The sequence below is a fragment of the Odontomachus brunneus genome, unplaced genomic scaffold (assembly GCF_010583005.1).
Source record: "Odontomachus brunneus isolate Ranch 3 - 2012 unplaced genomic scaffold, Obru_v1 Obru_scaffold_035, whole genome shotgun sequence".
Classification (NCBI taxonomy): domain Eukaryota; kingdom Metazoa; phylum Arthropoda; class Insecta; order Hymenoptera; family Formicidae; genus Odontomachus; species Odontomachus brunneus.
Genome location: NW_022639485.1, coordinates 1,104,798 through 1,125,085, shown reverse-complemented (window position 1 = coordinate 1,125,085; position 20,288 = coordinate 1,104,798). Strand labels below are relative to the sequence as shown.

At 38.3% G+C, this 20,288-nt stretch overlaps 1 protein-coding gene across 2 annotated transcripts in view; it reads left to right on the top strand.

Moving 5' to 3' along the window:
- LOC116843753 (solute carrier organic anion transporter family member 74D) overlaps positions 1–20,288 on the top strand; it is a 332,001-nt gene that overhangs the window by 133,751 nt on the left and 177,962 nt on the right. The window lies entirely within an intron of this gene.

The window sequence follows — 20,288 nt, the reverse complement described above, 5'->3', positions numbered from 1 at the left end:
TCTTTCTATAAAAAGTTCTCCCCTAGAATATAAGATTACCAGAAATAGCACTTTACAACTAGTTTTTTTTTTAGATATTACTCGAATATTTTCTTTTTCCTTTTAGGAGAATATCTCCTCTTAAGGCCATATACACACACAAATATACAGGTACTCCGCTAAAAACGAAATTATATTTTTATCGCGTGACGTATTTAAAAAAAGACATGCGCAGATATATTGTTTAATGGCGCGTGGCGTTAAAAAAAGTTACAATGCCTGGCGAGGTATCTTGTGATCACTTATCGACGTATGATTGGGAATCGGTTCTCGTGTCGGTTAACTGAGGTCGGGCAGGTGCTTGTTAGTTCAGCGTGCAGGTAACTGCACAAGAGCGACAAGAGAGAATGCAGTTAAAACTGGATATCGTTGATTAGCTTCCATTTGTAAATAAACTCGTCACACTCGTTACCGGGTCTCCTCGTCGATTACCAGATGATATTATTAAATAATCGTGGAGATTGTCGAGCATTTCTCGCCGTAAAATTCGCACTTTATATTTGAGGATTTGCGCGTTGATAAGAATCGTCGCCGCGTTATATATCGTTCGCGAGATTATTATTATTAATCGCAGCTGTAAACCCGCGGTTTACTTCTACTCAGCCGAGACCAGCGCGAATGTGCGTTTTATATGAAATTACTCGGCATCATAAAAATACCAGTGCGACGTGTTTCATGCCGGTCAAGATACACGGTATTAATACGAACGCGTTCTTACGGTATTAGCGCGGTTCGCATAGAGATATTCGCAAGTATTTCCATCGACGCTATAAATATCGACGATAAAACACCTGGCTTTTATTACGTTCTCAAAGGACAATACCGTAAAGTATTTCTTTTTCCGTACACGTGAGCCCTCTAAAAGCAACGAGTCGAGCCTTCTTACGGATAACAGTTAACCATTTATCACTCCATATCACTCTTGGACTCGATTTATATCTGACATGAGAAGACATACAGACATACAAACGTGACGGTAAAATTGACGAAAACCTTTTTATGTAATATCGAAATTGTCACTCGTATGGATGACAAATATTTCATGTCCATCTCCGACTTTTTGAAAACGACTTTGAGATAAGATACTTTTTATTTATCGTTTTATCATTGAAAAAGTTTATCGTTAGAAAATTTTATCGTTGGAAAAGTTGGTTTAAAATCAAGATAATTTTTTTATTTCGATGTAATAGAATATACCATCAGTAATAATATCGCACAATTTATTTTTTTTACACGAAAAGAACATATTGTAGTATATACAATTTCTGCAATCTCTCTTAGAGATCACATACAGAATTATGACCGAAATTATTATATATTTGTTTAAAAACGTTTGACTTTTTACTATAAAATAATTGTAATTACTTGAATACTTTTTATATCGTATGTCAAATAGGTTGCCAAAAATTTACTATTTCTGTAATTTATTTACAATACTAATGGTGATTAAAATCGGGACTTTCAACATAGGTCGATTTTACAAGAAAAATTGTAAAATGAAATATAATTTCCACATATAATATAATTATTATATATAATTTCACTTAAATTTTTACTACAATATTTTCTCCTTGTACGCTCCTTATTCGCTGAGAGAACTATGCTGAGAGAAAAAATATAAAAAAATAAACAATAATTTAATGGGTATTAAAAATATGTTTATCTGTATTAATATACAGTTAATATACAGTATTAATATACAGTTTATCTGTATTTTGTCATTGAGAAAAATATTTTGTATATCAAATGAAAAAATATATTTTCCTGAAATATATTTATATATATTTTCCTGAAATATACACTACGTGTGTCTTTTTCACGAAAGCAATTGTTTATAAACAAACAGTTTATAAAAAAACAGTTGTTTATAAAAAAATTTAAATTTAAATAAATATGTTATGTGAGTGAACTCATCCTGAAATATTTTTTATTTTTCAAATATTTTTTCTCTCAGAATATTATCTAACTTAAAATTAACAATTTCAATGAATATAAAACTAGTAAACGAACTCAGCAAAAAGTTATATAATAGAGTTATTTTTAGAGTTATTTTTCGTAAAATATATACAGCGATTCTTATCTTCCGTGACAAGTATATTCGCGCGGTGCTTCTTCTCCGACAATACATCGACATCGAATTTTCCGGGAATCCCGCGAGATGGACCGGCGCGTAAATTCTCGCGGATTTGCGGAAGTGAAGTAGTTAAAGACGCAAAAAGCAGGGTTTCAATCGTAAACGTATGAATAACTGAGAAATTACGAGTTCAGAGAGAGAGAGAGAGAGAGAGAGAGAGACAGACAGAGACAGAGCAGGAGACAGAAAAGCGTGGTTTGCGTCCGTGCGCCGGAAGGAAGAAACGAACTCGCGCAGCGGCGATACGCCGCGCGCGATCGAATACGTTCCATCCGAATCTCGTGAGAGATCGAGTCGCGCGGCTGATCCGCGTCGGGTTATATATCCGGGGGGTATCCGCGCGGTATTCGGAATCGAGCAGGTGCTCCCGCCGCGCTGGGTACTCAGGTGAAGCGTGTTTGTTCGCCGTCTGGATAAACACGACGACGCCGCGCTGCCGGCATTCTGCGTCCGCCTGTGCTCTTCTCGCGCGCTAATGCGCGGCTTCATTCGGCTCAGGCGGCTTCGTGTTCGCGACGAAGAGTCCGGAGCTTGGCCTTGGTGCACCCAGCTCGCGTGAGTACTCACGAGCACACCGAGCGGGCGGAGGGGAGTCTTCAAGCTCCGTGCGCGAGGATTAAAACCGACGGCCGCGAGATTTGCCGTCGCCTGGCATCGTCCTCTCACGCGACATATCAATCTTTCGATCTGATGGCGAAATAACGACTTCTTTCTCGATAATCGACTTGGACTCAACGAGTCGCGTCGTCGTCGTCGTCGTCGTCGCCGCCGCCGGCGCGGAGGTCAGACTCGTCGACTGCGACCCGTTGCGCGGTGTACCGAGACGTTGGCGAAGCAAGCAGAAATAAACGTGCCGAATGGATCGGTGGCGAATGCGCGGCGACCAGGCAAGCAGGCAGGCAGAAAGACGGAAACGGCGGTGGACGGAATACCACGTGCACCGCGCGCGACGACTTCCTCTAGCCGCATACAAGCGCGCGTACAACGAAAATAGACGCAGAAGGAAGCGGCGGCGACGACCGGAGCGAGGTTCCTCGGCGAGAGACGCGCGAGAGAGAGAGAGAGAGAGAGAGAGAGAGAGAAAGAAAGAGAGAGAGAGAGAGAGAGAGATCCGGGAGAACTTTGTTCTCGTGTCTCCATGTAAATCGAAGCGCGCTAAACGTCCAGATTTATCCGAGATCCCGCGGTATATCTTGGGAACAGTTTCTACGAACGTTAGTCAGTATTAATTGGAGCACAAGTTCTGCTCTCGGGAACGATATTAGGGGAAAGAGGAACAACTTTTATAGTCAGCCGAATTAGATAATTCTGCTTAACTTCCCGAATCGAAACTTTAGTCTTACTTTTTCGATTTGAACTTTTTATCTGTATGTTCTAAAGAGTCAGTGTACTATATTTAATACATAATTAGAAACTAAAGTCCTACTTAGCGCCTCTAAATAGCAGAAAACGCACAAAATATTATTTGTACATTTAAAGAGAATCTCTTGACAAAACCTGCAGGTTGAATAGAATCAAAAGAAGTTGATATAGGCTTCAAAGTAAGCGTTAAATGGAGCATTGAAATTGAAAGTGAAATCAAGATTTCGATTCAGGAAGTTTAATAAAATTAGCTAAATCAGCAAACTATAAAAGTTTTTGTCTTTTTTTACCCTGATATTGTCGTAATAGTTTTTTTTTAGTCGTCATAGTTTTATGCAATATGCACTTTTCTGCTTGCTAGCCTATAAACAACATTATATACAATTAATAATAATAAACACCATTACATAATATTATTAATTATAATAATTAATAATATTATAACAAGTTAGTTATTATAATTGATATAATATATACTTAATAACTTATCGACATTATTATTAATTATCTTTATTAGTAATAATTATCAATTACGAGTTAAATTAAATATTTAAATTCAATAATTATTTATTTTTTATATTTTCCAGTAATATATCAAATAAAATAATACTTATTGAGTAACTATCTGATGTTTAATAAAGTACTTAATAAAAAAACAATTATATTCAATAGGAAAATAAAATAAATATTCAGTACAATATCATTCAATTAGATAAATAAAATAAGTGCTCAATAAAATACATTAGATGCTTTCCATTTAGTGACATAAGTTAACATAGACATCATCCAATCTTCATTATTGTCTGAATACGAGTATATAACAAAATGATTGATCGATTTGTATTACCAAATATAAGCACTTAATAAAAATGCTCGATAAAATAATAATAATAATTCTTCATCAAATTTTCTTAGTAATTTCCCGACTATTTATGTGCTTAGGGTCGAAACGTGTTTTGTTTTTTTCACGTTCTTTATCGATGGGATGCTTGAAGAGTATCGTGAGAATTGAAGGGTCTATTTGGGGACACCCAAGGGGTTCGTTCACGTCACAGGTCGACGATCCCTTCTGGTGCTTGCCGGTCGTGTTCCGCAAAATGTGGATCATTAGTCGGAACGTCGATCGCGACGAGTGCAGGATAGAGGGTGCGATGGGCATCCAATAAGCAGCGGGTGGACGCGTCATGTCGATGGGGGGATGGGAGCACCGAAATAAAAATATCCGCGTACGGCTTGTGCACCGGGCCGGAGCTTTACGATTGCGTCTTATCCTGTTTACGGCGCCACTCGTCGTAAACGTGGGATTATTTCGCCCGTTATTCGGTTTTATTTCAGGGCCACGAGAGCTGCTCGCTGGCGTCCTTAGCTTTGGCATGCTGATGATGACGATAATCTGGAAACGATATTTGCAAATTAGCGAAATTGGCCGCGGCGAACGATTATTACTGTTCGACAATAATCCCAAGTACGGTTGGCGGTCCCAAATTATTATAACACGGCCGATAAATTTTTTATCGTCCACGAGACGAGATATTTCGTGTAGTCAGTAGCGTCAAACTTAAAGATTGATCGTCCTGTAGGAACCACTGCACTGAGGGAAAAAAATTGTTGATCTACGTATAAAATTATAATTATTTCTTATTTCAACCACATTTTTAGGTAGTTCTAACGTGAAAATGGTAGTAACACGTATGTTACTACCAATTAAGATTATTATCACAGATTACTATCACTATTAGTAGAACTTAATAAAGGAATGGTTTTCTTCACCATAATTTAGTAGTTATTTCTCTATATAATTATAGTAAATACTAGATATTTTTTTCTCAGTATACTGAGGGAAAAATATGGTTGATCTGACTAAAATTATAGAGTTACTTTTGGCCCCAACCATGTTTTTTCGTAGTTTTGACATGAAAATAGTAGTAAAAATGTGCATATAATGTTATTATAACTGACATTATGGTAGAATTTAATAAAGAAATAGTTTTTCTGGTTGTAATTTATAGTAATATTTTCTCTGTGTGATTATAGTTACAAATACCAAAAAATTCTTTTCTCTGTATAGAACTTTGGCTGTCGTGTGCATAAGAGAATACTCATGACGCGCTTTATCTTCACACGCATTCCCATTACACTCGGCGCAATAATAGCGCGTTCAATCATTTCCACGTCGAGCGGAATGCAACATAATATCGAAGCGAGACGCGGCGGCGGGCGCGTGCGCACGCATGCACGCACGTGAAAATGATTGACAGAGTGGCGGAGCAACAGCCTTGTCGTAAACAATTAAGCGGTGTCGCAGATGTGTGTGACGAAACCGGCCACGTGTATTTCTCTCTTTTTGTCTCTCTCCGTCTCTCTTTCCTGCCTTCGTGCAGCATGGCCGTTGGTGTATGGTCACGAGGAAATTATTTCTAGCGGCAGATGCCATTAGCATGCATAGGTTGCGCGCGCTCGTGGTTGCATATTATTATAAGTTTGTAATGGATATTCTGTTACAATAGCGAAGTCCGCCGAAGTCAGTGGTTCTCGCGTGACGATCGATTGATCTCTCCTGGACGACGACGAGAAGCTGCGCGAGAAACTCACGGCCCTTTTGCGCTCCTTATATCGATTTATTAATCCGCTATTGAGCGCGATATACATACAGAGTGTCCGACAGTTCGTTCTGCAGCCGCGGCTTGTACAGGTAGAACTCGTCAAACTGAACACAAAATTCCACTACCATTTCGCAAACAACTATGTAAAATTTTGAATTGTTGACCAAAGGAGATTGGCGAATGATCACGTGCGATACGGTAGATGAGCTGTGATGACGGCGACGCTTGCCGTCTTGTGCTTGTATATTGGCTCAAACTGAAGAAAACAGTCTACTATTTCGCAAACGACTACGTAGATTTTTAATTATTAATTAAAGAAGATTGGCGCATGATTCTTTAAATGGGTATAATTATGCAAGAATAATCCAACTTTCAAAATAATTTTTTAGTTTTGTTATCAACGCAGATAGTTTGTACACATAGTCTTTCCACATAAAATAACAAACATCCAAGTCTTATTAACACCTAAAATTAATTTAAAAAGTTTTTATTTTTTATTAGTTACATTTTTTTAGGGTTAAGTTTGTCGATGAATATCCTTACAGAGAAGAAAATTGATTATGCTAAACTTCAATTAACTTAATTTAATGCATAAAATTCTCATCTTCATATTTCTCGAAACACACTTGCGTGGGTTGAATCATTCTTGCATAACTACGGTCAATTAATAACAGAATATTTACGTAGTCATTTGCAAAATGGCAGCGGACTTTTTTGATTGTTCTAACACGAAAATGGTAAGAGTAACGTGTACATAAGATTATTATTATCAATATTATAGTTGACCATAATTATCCTGACACCCTGTATATCGGAAAACTAGTGACACACCGAGCGCACACAAGTGTGACGTGAACTTTTCCCGCCGTACATTTCCCCGCTGAGTATCGACATCACTGCGCGCTACGCCGCGAGGTATTGTGTGTACAGGATTGTATATCGCGAACACTTACGCGACACAGTTCTAATTCATTCATTCTGCCCATTCTGTTCCTTATTTGTGCGCCGAATGAATGCAGAAGCGACCCACTTGCAGCTCTCCAACTAGGGATACGCGCTGTTGCGATACTTTGATCCGTTTACATTTCTTTGAAGGCTTCGCGAGGACTTTGTTAATTATCTCACAAGGAAATTCTCGAGAAACACACGGTGATTTCGAATTACATAAGGTTTAATTAATGAAATTATACTGTTTAGTGATTGCATCGCGATCGAATGCAAAAGTAATTATTCGATAGGAACGTCGAATTAGTCATAATTAACACGCATAATCACGATCTTTTATTTCTCATGTTAAATATTTCTTATAATTTCTCATTGTGTGATTTTACATAAAGTAGAAATCTTCTGAAAGATGTCTGGAGATACATTACTCTGCGAAAACAAAACGGATATGAAAAGTAAAACCCGTGTATGAGAATTAAAATTAAAGAACTTTATTTTAACTTTATTTTAAGTTTAATTTTTTGTTTTAATTAAGAAACTTTACTAAATTATAGTTAATACATAATGTGCAACTTATTATATTGTGAACATAACTATCATTTGTTAACATGTTAATTTTAATGTATTCACGAGTTATTTGTACACAGAGAAAAACATTCTACTGTTAGAAAAGCGACTTTTCAGTTTTTACACTTTTAGTTTTATACTTTCCTCTTTTAAAATAATAGTTATCTTCAACGAAAAATATTTTATTTATAATATACTCATCACAAATTTTAAGGAAACTCATTAGTATTTACTCAAAAGATAAGAAGCTATATTCTTTACAAGAATATTATAAAACTTTATCGAATAAAAACCTGGTTAAACTCTACAAATTAAAGAAAAAATGATTGAAAATTTATTTGTGGGATATATAATTTATGCACAGAAGTAAATTTTATTTCACGCGGAAATAAATTTTATATCCCATAAGTAAACATTCAAAAGTATCTCTTTTTCAGTAAAGTAATATTTATTTGAATGCATTGTGTGTATTTTTCTGTATGTGTGTGTGTCTCTCCACGCGAAGATCCTAATTGTTTCATTCCAATCACGACGTGGCGTTTGGCTATCAAAGATAATGGATCGAATTGTTGTTGAACGCGGGTAACTGAAAAACGAAGCAGCCACATCCGGCGCGTCTGCTCGGAAAAGACGCGATTCCGCGCTATTAAAAAATTAATTACACCTCACGGCAAAAAAAGGAAAGGGGGATAGAGAGAGAAAGAGAAGGAGGGTGGCTGGTGTCGGTTCCATTTTTGCCCGGCTCCGTCACGCTTGCCTGAATATACACACGCGAATTCAGAGCACCCCTCTGTATTCCACACGTGCCGTCGAACAGACGGCGGATTTTATCGGCCGCGTGTGTATTTACGCGCGTGTGTCGCTCCGGAGTTCTTCTTTCCCTCGTGCGCAATACAAACGCGGTTTAACGAGCGTGAACGCGGCGGCGGCTGCAGCGAGGCGCGGAAATGCCGCGAGTGCGAGAACACGCGGAATAACGTCGTCCATTCGAGGGCGCCGCAATTTCGTCCGCCCGCGAGACCTTTAATAAAGAGCGTCGTCTTTTTTAATTGCGGCCAACTCGCGCGCGTAGTCCTACCCTCGACGCTTCCGACCAACGATATGATAAGTTCGGCTTTTCGACGCTCCCTCAGCCTTTCGTCACTAGAACGCCTTTCGTCACTTATTTCTTTTTTATTTTTTTTTTTACCTTAGTTGTATTCGCGCGGCATTCGTTACTTTCTACCGTAGTCCGATGGGAAGTCGCGACTCGTGGCGCAAAAAATCGTTTAACCTTTTCGGGAATTCGGACACGTTAGATACGTTAGATATAGATTTAGACACGTTCAATTTTTCTTTCTTAATTCGAACATGGTCGATAAGATACACATCAGAAAAGCACAGACTACATTCGAGTAGATGTTATTCGTAAATTTTCAAGTATTTCATAAATTTATGTGTCCGCAAATACATCATAAGTTTATCATAAGCATTGAAGCAAATCACATTCTGAATCTGAAGGCAAATTTAGCATTTAAATCAAGAATATTAAATGAAAACAAAAATACGTTTTGTTTACTGCATAGAGAGTCGAATCAACTGTTTTTTCGATAAAGTTTCATGATATTCTTTAAAGAAAATGAGTTCCTCTTTTGAATCAATGTATCAATATATTTGAAAATTATTATCAATAAAATATTCTTCAAAAAATATTCTGAAGATAACCATTAACTAAAAGAAGGAAAATAAACTGAGTAATCGCTTTTCTTCGCAGTAGAATGATATTTTTCTATGCATATAATGAAAAACATTCGTTAATATACAATCACTACAGGATTTCACAAGAACAAAAGAAATTTTGTTACATTTAAGTAACTTTAAAATTAAATCATTTTTTTCCTTCTGATTTTAACAAATTTATATCCGAAGAACTTAATTCTTGAAGGCTTTATTTTGACGAACGTTGAATTCTTTATATTTCTTTATAATTCCAAGTTCACTTTCCCTTACGCTACGTAACGTCGTTTCAACTTGAAAATCAGTAAGCCATCCCGAATCGAAATTGTGGCCCTACTTTCCACCCAAAATTTTCTAACATATATATATTCTGAATAACACGTGTATGTTTAATATACATGGAAACTGAAGTCCCACTTAGTACCTCTAAATGGCACAGAAATCGTACAAAATCCTGCTTGTAAGTTCTAAAGAGGACCTCTCGGCGAAGTTATCAGGTTAAATAGAATCGAAAGAAGTTGATGTAGATTTCAAAATAACAAAGTAGGTGTTGGAAATGAAATATGAGGTCGGAAGTAGGCCCAAAATTTTGACTCAAAGTAAGATATAAGGCCCCTAGACGCGCGATTGACGAAATTACTGTCGCGCTTTTTGCGTTCGGCGAATCAGTGTTTGGCGAGTCTTAATTAAATACCCGCAGCCGCAGGAATTGACAGTGCGTACACGTGCGCGTGTTCGTGCATGCGTGCGTGCGTACCTTTCTTCGACGAGTACACGTGTCGCGACTGCGTTTATCTTGCGCGCGCTGTTGTGCTCAATCAATGAGCCAGTCTGTGTACCCTTCCCCTCCGTAATTGGATTAATTATTATTGTATAACTTATCAATGGAAGCTCACGTTATACATTAACGTGGCACGCGCAGATGCTTGATTTTATGTCTTAGACGTGTTCAAAATCTCATGCAAAAAACGTGTTTTGTCTAACAAGTAAACCTACCAAAAAGGTACACTTCGATTTCTTTCTGATTTGACACAAATGTAGAAGTACAAAAAATATTTGGGTCGTATTTTTTTTATTTTGACCCATTTTGATTTTCACGGGCAGTTTATAGCTTTTTAATGTTTTCACTCCTATCATTAACAAGTGCAACAAAAATGCATAAGAAATAAAATTGAATACAAGATATAGTTAAATAATTTTAATAAAATCGGCATAGCTGAGACACGAACCATTCTAAATTTCTTTAGACGAGATTCCAAATGAAATATTTCAAATCTGTGGTAAATTAGTTAAAAATGGTTCGAATCTTGGCCAAACTGAGAAATTATTTATATAAATAATTTTTTTCAACTTTTTACATGTTTTGTTTAAATATTTTATTTATACAAATAATTTTACACATTCGACCTTATATTCATAATCAGCAAACGCCTATATCTTCAATTTTATTCAATTTTATTTTTTATATATTTTGTTGTATTTGTTGATGATAGGAGTGAGAACATTAAAAAACTATAAACTGTCCGCGAAACTCAAAGTTGGCCAAAATGAAAAAATATGACCTAAATATTTTTTGTATTTTCACATTTGTGTCAAATTAGAAAGAAATTGGAGTGTAACTTTTAGGTGGGTTTACCTATAAGTTTCCTTTACTCTTTCCCGAAAAATTAATCTGTTAAGTATCGAGTAGTGGAAGAAATTTTTTCAACCTTTAAATTGACGGATTTTTTTGCTAAATATTCATTTATTTATAAAAAGTATATTTCTATAATTATTTTGTTATACTCTTTTGCTATAATTCATGTCCCACATATGCTTAATTCGTCTCGCGTATGAAATGACGTAATGAGATGAAGACGCGTCTTTGAACCACTAAGGGAGCACCCTCGAATTCCTTCGACTTTCGCAATACAAACTTAGGCGTCGTAGAAAAAAGAAAGTGGTTGTCGATCTCAAGGTTAATCACCAAGCATGGTTATTAGACTGTCGTAACAGTTAGACAATCACCTTACGTTAACAATTACGATACAAAATAAAGTCCTCCTCCTTCTCTCTCTCTCTCTTTCTCTCTCTGCCTTACCAAACGGAGTTAATTGCCGCGCTATTAAACGTCCGTCGTAGCCGTGCGTATCTCGTTATATCCAGCAATTTCATTTCTCCACGCTGGAAATGCGTCACGAGCATTATCGGGTAAATTGAAAGCATTAGCGTGGCGAATCGAAGGTTAGCGTTCGGCCACGACCAAGAAAGCGGCTGCGGTTGCGCCGCTATTCGGCCTCGCCGGGCTCGTTATCCTTTTATCGTAGCGTTACGTGGCAGGTAAAATCGTATGCTTTCATTGTGTCACCCCGTGTATGACATATGACCTCGTCCGATATTCGTCATTCTTCTCAGGACCGTCCCGGTTACTCGTCTCCGTGGAAATCACGTCGATAGATTTCACACGCTTTCTGTCCGTCCACTTTTTGCCAAGGCGCAAGAAATATTATGGCGAGATTAAGCATTTTAAAATTCGGCGATCTATAAAGAGCTATCCGACGAGAAATTGTTCTTTGGAGCAATCCTGGTAGACATTTAATACAGTTTACAAGTAGTTATACTGAGAAAAAATTATTCGAAAATTTATTTGTGGGACAAAAGTTTATTTCAGAAATATATTTTATTTTACCGTTTTTACCTCTTTTTTTAACAGTATAAATAAATGTTTTAAATTTATTCATGATAGGCAATAAAACTTAATTAAAATAAACATTACAAAACTGAATTAATATTATTTACACTAGGAAAGAATCGGCTGACATATATACACATAAACTGCTTCAATCACAACATAAAGCTCCACCAAGTTCTTGTCCAGTTTCTGTGCACCGAGAAAAAAAATTAAAATTTGATAACTGTAATCACACAAAGAAATAATTGCTATAAATTACAATCGAGAAAAAAAATTTATTAAATTCCATTATAATGTTAGTGATAACAACTTTCTATGTATGTTACCACTACTATTTTCGTGTTAGAAAGCAACCAAAAATATGGTAGGTCTAAGAAATAACTATAATTTCATTTAGATCAACGATTTCTTTCTTTCAGTATTTTTACAATTACTGGACAATAACTGGACAATAAAGACAAACAACATATGTTTCTACCAGGACAGTTGTTAAAGTCAAAAGTAATTGCGAAACTCCCGTTAAATAAGCGAGACAAACACGCGGACATCTTTTTAACGCAAAGACAAAATTGAGGGCTCGCAAACGCGTCGTCTTTCCACTCGGGTTTTTCACGTAGGTTCAACGTACCCGACGATAAGGGCTCGGCATGTGCACGCGACGTCATATCGCTAATAGAGCAGGTCTCGATCGGGGCTGCCATGGTACGATAATGAAACAAATGAAAAGAAATGACAGCGCGGATGAAGACAAATGGTCCTCTTCGTACTGGTCTGGATCTCCTGAAAGTAAGGCAGAAGTGGCTGATCGAGACGTGTAGTCGGTTCTGACGATAAGCGTCCGACGACACGATGACCTTTTTGCGAGCGTCGCGATATTTTGAGCTTTCGCGACCTTTTCTCCACTAGGACCGATCGTCAGTCGCCGCAGAAGTTTTAACAAAAATAATCCGCGGATCTCTCGCGACAATAAACACAGATGTGCACTTATTGTAGATGCACGATGTGGATCTGTGCAGCCTGTCAGGATCAACCTCATTTATTTTCGCTGAAATTCGTGCTGTCGCGCACACGTAATTGAAACTTCGTTTCTACTCATTTCGCTGAATCTTTGTGCATTTGGCTGAATTTCGCGTTGAGAAATTTTTCGCTTCTCTGCGTTTTACTTCTTCTCGGATAAAAGCTCGGAGGATCGTGTGCGTGCGCGCGAGTTGTTTCGAGAAAATTTCATTTTCCACTCTGTGTAGAAATTAAGGCGCGCGTAAAAGCCGTATCGCGTCGTTGCGCTTAGAGTGGCCGCAACATTGTAGCGGCCGTTTGGAGATCCTCCTAATGCAAATATCCCGCTCGCGTGGCCACGAGAACGGCACTTTCGGTCGTATTAGGTGCTTATCAGCCGCGCTGGAAAATTTTGGCGTAGAAAGCGACCTGACAGAGTCGCAGCTCCATGTTGTTCACGCCAAAACGATTCTCTTGGTCGTTCCTTTCTTTCTTTTTTGTTTTTTTTCAACGTCGCGGTCTCTCTCTCTCTTTCTTTCTCTCTCTCTCTTTCTTTCTCTTCGCGGCGACTTCAGTCGAATCTGCTTGGGTCCGGTGAAAGCTCAAACATTGCATTTGCAAGTAAAATACAATCGCTAAGTGGAATCGATGCGAGGACAGCGGCAATCTCGAGGTAAAAAATCCTCGCTCGTTGATTTCCGCCCAATAAAATATTTCCCGCCTTCCTCGTCTCCAGTTCTTAGCGTGCGGCAAAAACGATCGCTGTTTATGCGCGCGAAGATGTATCGACTTATATATAGGGTGTTCGTATTGGATGTTTTCCACACTTCTTTCTTCTTGCCGTGTGGTGCTTATTATGTATTCCAAAAAATATGACTACGCACGAAAAATACTACATCAAAATAAAATCAACTTTAAAAAACACATTTTAGAGGATACCAAATATCGACATATGCAGTTTCGTATTTTGCACTGTTTTCCTATTTGGTTCTGCAAAATTACAAATGTTTACACGCAATGAAAGTACAAATGTCAATGAATGACGGAGTATCCCATATGTTATATAAAAATATTTAAAAAATTCTTATTTAAATTTTTTATATAATATGGGGTACTCCGCTATTCATTGACATTTCTTTCACTCTGCACTTGTAATTTTATACAAGTAAATACAAAAAAACAGTACAAAATATGAAATCTACATTATGTCAGTATCTAGCATCCCCTTAAATAAAAGAATAAATTTTTTGACAAAAAATAGTGAGATCTATCTGTAGTCTTGTACATTCATTGATACAAACTAATTAACAATCTTGGACCTGTCAGATCCGCGGAACAACTTTGAACTATGATAATTTTGTTGAAAATCAATATTTTTGCACGCATTTTTTTCCAGAGATACAAAAAATCTCAGCTGTGAGGTAGCAGCGCGATAAAATCAAAATCTGCAAACAGATTCGCGCCATTTTGAAATGTCCTCATATTCTGCCAAAGTAGATGCATTGAGAAAAAAATAAAACTCGAAAATTTATCTGCAAGATACGAAGTTTATTCACACAAATAATACTTCATTTCGCAGAAATCAACTTTATATCCCGCAAGTAAATTTTCAAATCTTTCTCAGCGCTTCGAGAGAGAAAGAGAAAGAGAAAGAGTGATCGAAGTGGCTTCGTCCGGGTTTCGCAGAGACTCGCGGCATTGTACGCGCAGGAGGTTCATCAAAGGAAGTTGCTTTCTGAAAAATATTTTTTAAGTTGAACGTTAAGCTCCCGCAATAAAGAAGGACGAGACATGGCAACATGGAAGGTTCGCCTCGTGAGAATTGGCAGTAAATTGCGCGGAAGATTCGCGAATGAAAGGCAGTACGGGGAATCTGGGACACACTATATTTCGCGCGTGTTTTGACGTTCCGCTTGATACGGGACAGACCTGGATAACGAAGGCGACTCGATCGGCATCGCGGGCCATGAATAAAGTCGGCGATTTGAATAAAATGCTCGTTAAAATGATTTGTCCTCCGTCGGTCGTTCGACTTTAAACGAGGCCCCCTAAACTCGCCGCAGATATTTGGCGGCGGTCCTCCTCCTCGGCACCGCGAATTTTCATTCTCACCGCTCGTAAATCACCGCGCGAGCGAGCGAGCGAATACGCGCTCGCGGCGGCTTTTTGCTCCCGACACACTCGGGAAGCCCATGGACGATAGCCCGAGCTTAAATTACGCTTAATTTAATTCGCGGCCCGCGCGATTAAGCGCGATATTTCGCCGTCGCGATGCGTCTCGGATTTCGGCGGTTAAGGTCCTCGACGTAAATACGAACGTCGTTGGTATTATTCACCGGCGAGAGTCGATATCCGTGAATTTACAGATGCAAGTCTGAGAGCAAGAGTGAGAGAGAGAGAGAGAGAGAGAGAGAGAGAGAGAGAGAGAGAGCGCTTGGGGGAAGAATAGAGATTCAACACATTTAGCACCTTGTTCCATGTCCCGTTGCCGGAAAAAAGCGGGTCGCGTGGACAGTTCAATCGTCGCCAGGAACAACATTTGCTTGGCAAGGACGACCACTGTCGTCGGTGTCTATTGGCCTAAATCGCAGTTTAGCTAGTCACTACGTGCAACATGCTAATTCGGACGGGGAGAAATGCTAATGCCTTGCATCTTATTTCAGCACGACAATCTCTCTGTCTCTCTCCCTGCCCTCGTCAACGCAGAAAGTACGTCAATCGAGGCTTGTTTTATTTCATTTCGCCGACCCGATATGTGTGTGTGCGCCCCGTTCAATTGTGTTCAATATATTTTTCTTTATTTCTGTATATATTTCTTTCAGTTTCTCTCATTCTTTATTCGAGTTTGTCCATGTGACCTCGAAATCAGGTAATTTCATTACTTTCTTAAAGGTCCGAAAAAACCTAAAAATACAAAACGAAACTTTTAGTAAATAATTGAAAAGTATGTGGTATAAAAAATATTATATATTTAGGACAAAAATGAATCGTCTTCAAAAGCCCTAAAATGTATAAAATAATTTTGCTTCAATCATTTCTGTATATCTACAATTCTATTTTATTATTCTAATGATATTAGAAGTTGGCGCGCAAAAGATAAGCAAAGATAAATTTGAACACTTTTAATTAAGTAGATAACCAACTATATTAGATTAAATTATTATTAGAATTAATCTAATTAAATAATTATAATATTATTAGAATTATTATTAGAATCAATAAATTATTATAATGAATAAAAATAAGTGGATACAACTGTAGTAAAGTAAATAATAAAAAGAGGTATAATTATTGCCTCAATCAGTCAGGTTTCTGCGCTGACTACTAATATCGTTAGAATATTAGGACAGGATATTAATATCGTTAGAATATTAGGACAGGATACGCAGGAATATTGAGACCATATTATTTCATTTATTTTTACTTTTGAGGTTTTTAAATACGGTCTATTTTTGTTGAAGAAGTTTTTTTTTAAATTGTCGATTATTATAGGAAACTTTAGAGAAATCGTTTTCTCTATCGCTGTGTGCGTTTTCTTGTCGCTCGTCGACGACGGTTGCGCGCTATTTGAAATGGTACGTAGTCGATTATATAGATAGTAACTTAATTATTATTCAAGGGGTATCGGAAAAATTGCCGCGTAAGGAAATTAATCTTGTTTAACGATAATATCGGGCAAGCGCGCATCGTCACGAAGCATTGAGAGAGTTCCCTATATCCACGGGTCTCTCTCTCTCTCTCTCTCTCCCCCTCACTCGCGAAGTAATAACAGGTTGTAAATCCTGTACATACGTACGCCAGGAACTAATTACGATCTTGAATATCGAGTTTCTCCGCCTCGCACTTCCACTTTCGTAGAAGAGCTGCTGCGGCGCGTTTACGCGCCGAGAGATAGAGAGAAAGAGAGGAAAGAGAAGAAGAAGACGACGACGACGACGACGACGACGACGACATCGGTCCGTGAGTCGCTCGTGAAAAATTTAGCGCGTTCATGTAATATTTAGTACCCGCAGCACTGTGAGAGTACGCAGAACCTGAAATCATCGCGAATACGCCGGGAGATCTGCGAGCGAATGGCGCGAACGGAGAAAAAAAGGAATCAATTATACGTATTACTTTAGCTGGATCGCGCTAATGGAAATTAACCAATTAAGTCTCGTAAATCGCTCGCGAGGTCCGTTCGTTTGCGATAATCGCGCGGGACGTTTCGTGCGTTGGAGAATAGCCGGCTGATAGAATCGCCAGTCGACTTCGCTACCGAATATGTCATTTACTCTTAGCCGTGCGATTTAGATTGCAGATATTGCATGGCGGACGGACGCGAGCCGCATCTACAAAGAGCTACGCGGATAATTGTATTGAATTGGAGGACGATTGGTCGTGTTACATCGATTTAAGATGTTACTCTCGCAATGATCGAAAGGATAGAACGCGAACGAATCGTGGGCCGCGCGTAGCACGACGAAGATCGCGGTTACGCGAAACGCGTGAGAAAGTACGTGTAAGTACAGAGTGGCTAAAAAATCAGTTACCACTTAAAATTCTCTCTCCTTCTAGGATCCTATCACAACCTACAAAAATAATCTTGAATATATCTTGCCTGTGAAGAACTTATGAATTTTTCATAACCATTCTGTATATTATCTTATGGAACGTATTAGTTAAAATTATTGAAGTTAATGCTGAGAAAAGAAATCTTGGAAATATTTATTTGTGGGATACAAAATTTATTCACAGAAAAATAAACTTCACTTCACACTTGACAGAAGTAAACTTTGTATCCCATAAATAAATTTTCGAGGTTTTTTTTCCTTAGTGCGGTTATTAACAATCTTGGAGGAAGTGAGTAATCTAACTTGCACATATTACTCACCGGAACTCGATCGCGAGATGCGCCAAGCTCGTTCCGCGAAGAGGTCGAAGCGCGCTGTTTCTCTTCGGTCTACCCGCGAGTATTTATGCGTGACAGGTGCGTTAATCTATGGGCGATTCCGGCGCCGTGGCTACTCGCGCGATTCGCAAAATAGATCGCGTCACCTCGAAGTAGCGCAGACTGTGTAGAACTATCGGTCGAGATCGGAGCTTCGCGTCTCGCGCCGAGATGCAAATCGCGCTTCGTTCAAGTCGACTCACTGCTCATATCCTATGAAAATAAATTCAAAGTCAAGTAGAATAAGGATCTACGATAGTCGAACAGTAAATAATATTTGCGCTGAGGAATTACATGTTATTTTTTGTATACAATTCTTTATATAATTTTTCAGAGCAAATATTTTGTGCACACAGAAAAATGCATATTGCATCCAAGTCAATGCTAATGTTTCAAATATTTTGTAAGTATCCGCAAATCTACAAATCTGTCATAAGTTCCTCATGAGCATTAAATTTATTCGAAATATGCTTTGAGTCTTAATAAGTTATTTCAATCAAGAAAATTAAATTAAAACAAAGATTCAGATTACGTACTACATAGATTCTTATTCTGAACTTTTATTTATTGACAAAAGGTGCTTATAAGGTGCGTATAAATGTGCTTATAAGTCAATAAGAAGGCTCATCACATTTATAGGCACTTTCATGGATAAAAGAGAGTTCAGAATCTCAAGTTGAAGACAAATTCACGATTAAAGGCACGCTTTTGATTTTGATCTCGGCGATTCGGAAAGAAACAAATCGCGTTGTAACATGATCTTCCGTTTGCATAAGAATTATAGTTAAATTTTTATAATCTGTGTGCTCCACTTTAAGTTCTCGTCCGGGTATCTTATGCCAAGAAGGCATCCCGGCGACATGATAAGCACTTCGTAAAGCCCAAAAGCGGCGTTCGTGTTCCCGCTGGATCGAGATCCACGCTGCAGATACGTCATTCCGTCGGGCGCTTTTCCACTCGTGCAACTAGGCTAATCGTTCGAATTCGTGATATACGAACTTTACAGCGGCCGATCGCACTCTAGATTAGGCCCGGCGGTGCAGTGCTCGGAGTGCGCTCGCGCGCGATGCATACGTGTTTGCAATCGGGGTGTTCCTTTTAAAATTCGCGTCGCCATCGCGCTCGTCGTTTCCACGTTTCGTCGAGTCGTCGACATTTCGTGCCGGGTGTGAAACGAGCCGCATCATCCTGGTAGAACTTTTTCAACAATATAAATAAGCATGTTTCAGATGTACACATACCTTAGGTAGACATACCTAAGTAGAAAGAGCCAGGAATTTTGGTGACTAGCCAGGAATTTGGGTGAGTGGCTAGTTTCAGGCCAATTTAGACGACTCTTACTTCGTCAGTAACTGGACAGGCCTAGTCAGTTCTTTGCCAGTTTCTAAACTTCTTTTTGTAACAAATTCCTTCAAATAGTTGATATTCTAATATCATCCTGATATGATTCTGCATTGTAAAATATTATATCTTATTATTTAATATAAAAATAACGTATAATGTTACAGAATGCTCTTTTCACACATGCAAATTTACTCATTATTGAGATGTTTGTAACTTTATTTTTGTTATTTTTTCTTATCTGATTTCTAGTCAGTAACTGGCAAGAAAGATTGGCCAGTATTTTCCGAATTTTCACTAGACAGAAAAAAAGCTGAGCGTTTACTTACCATTTTTTATTGCCAAGTTTATGAGCAAAATTTTCCTCTTAAATATTTACTGTCTAATAAATCCTAACCAATAAAAACTGGTGAGTATCTGGCTAGTGACCAGTTTTTCCTGGAAATTCTTCCACTTGGATTATAATACACGAACATTGTGAAACATTGTGTTAATATTGCTGATAACATATCTCGAAAAGAATCGGTCCGAATATCGTGCAGTAAACTGCTTCAACCACCGAATAAAACTCTATTAGCTTTTTGTCCAATTGCGATGCGATATTTTTGCAACTAACGAGAGTACTAGACAATAACTGGGCGGATGTCTACGTAAGCTGCATTTCTACCAGGGCGCCCGATCCCGGAGTGACCCGATTTTACCCGCGCGGGCGCGGGCATTTCATTTGCGAGAGCGGCACGATTAATAGTTCCGCTTTTTCGCCGATCACTAGATATTTAAAGTGCCGAGGCGCGTTATTGAAGCTGTCACGCTGTAAACGTTGACGTTTGGATAAGTCCGCATTAGCATAAAAGAGAGAAGCGCGAAATAAATTCTCCTAGTCTAGTATTCGCGAGACTTCATGGCCATTAACGCTCGCGATATCGCGTTAAGCACGTCAATCGCGATTTTCCAAAAGTGACGTTTCGAGAATAATACAGGTAA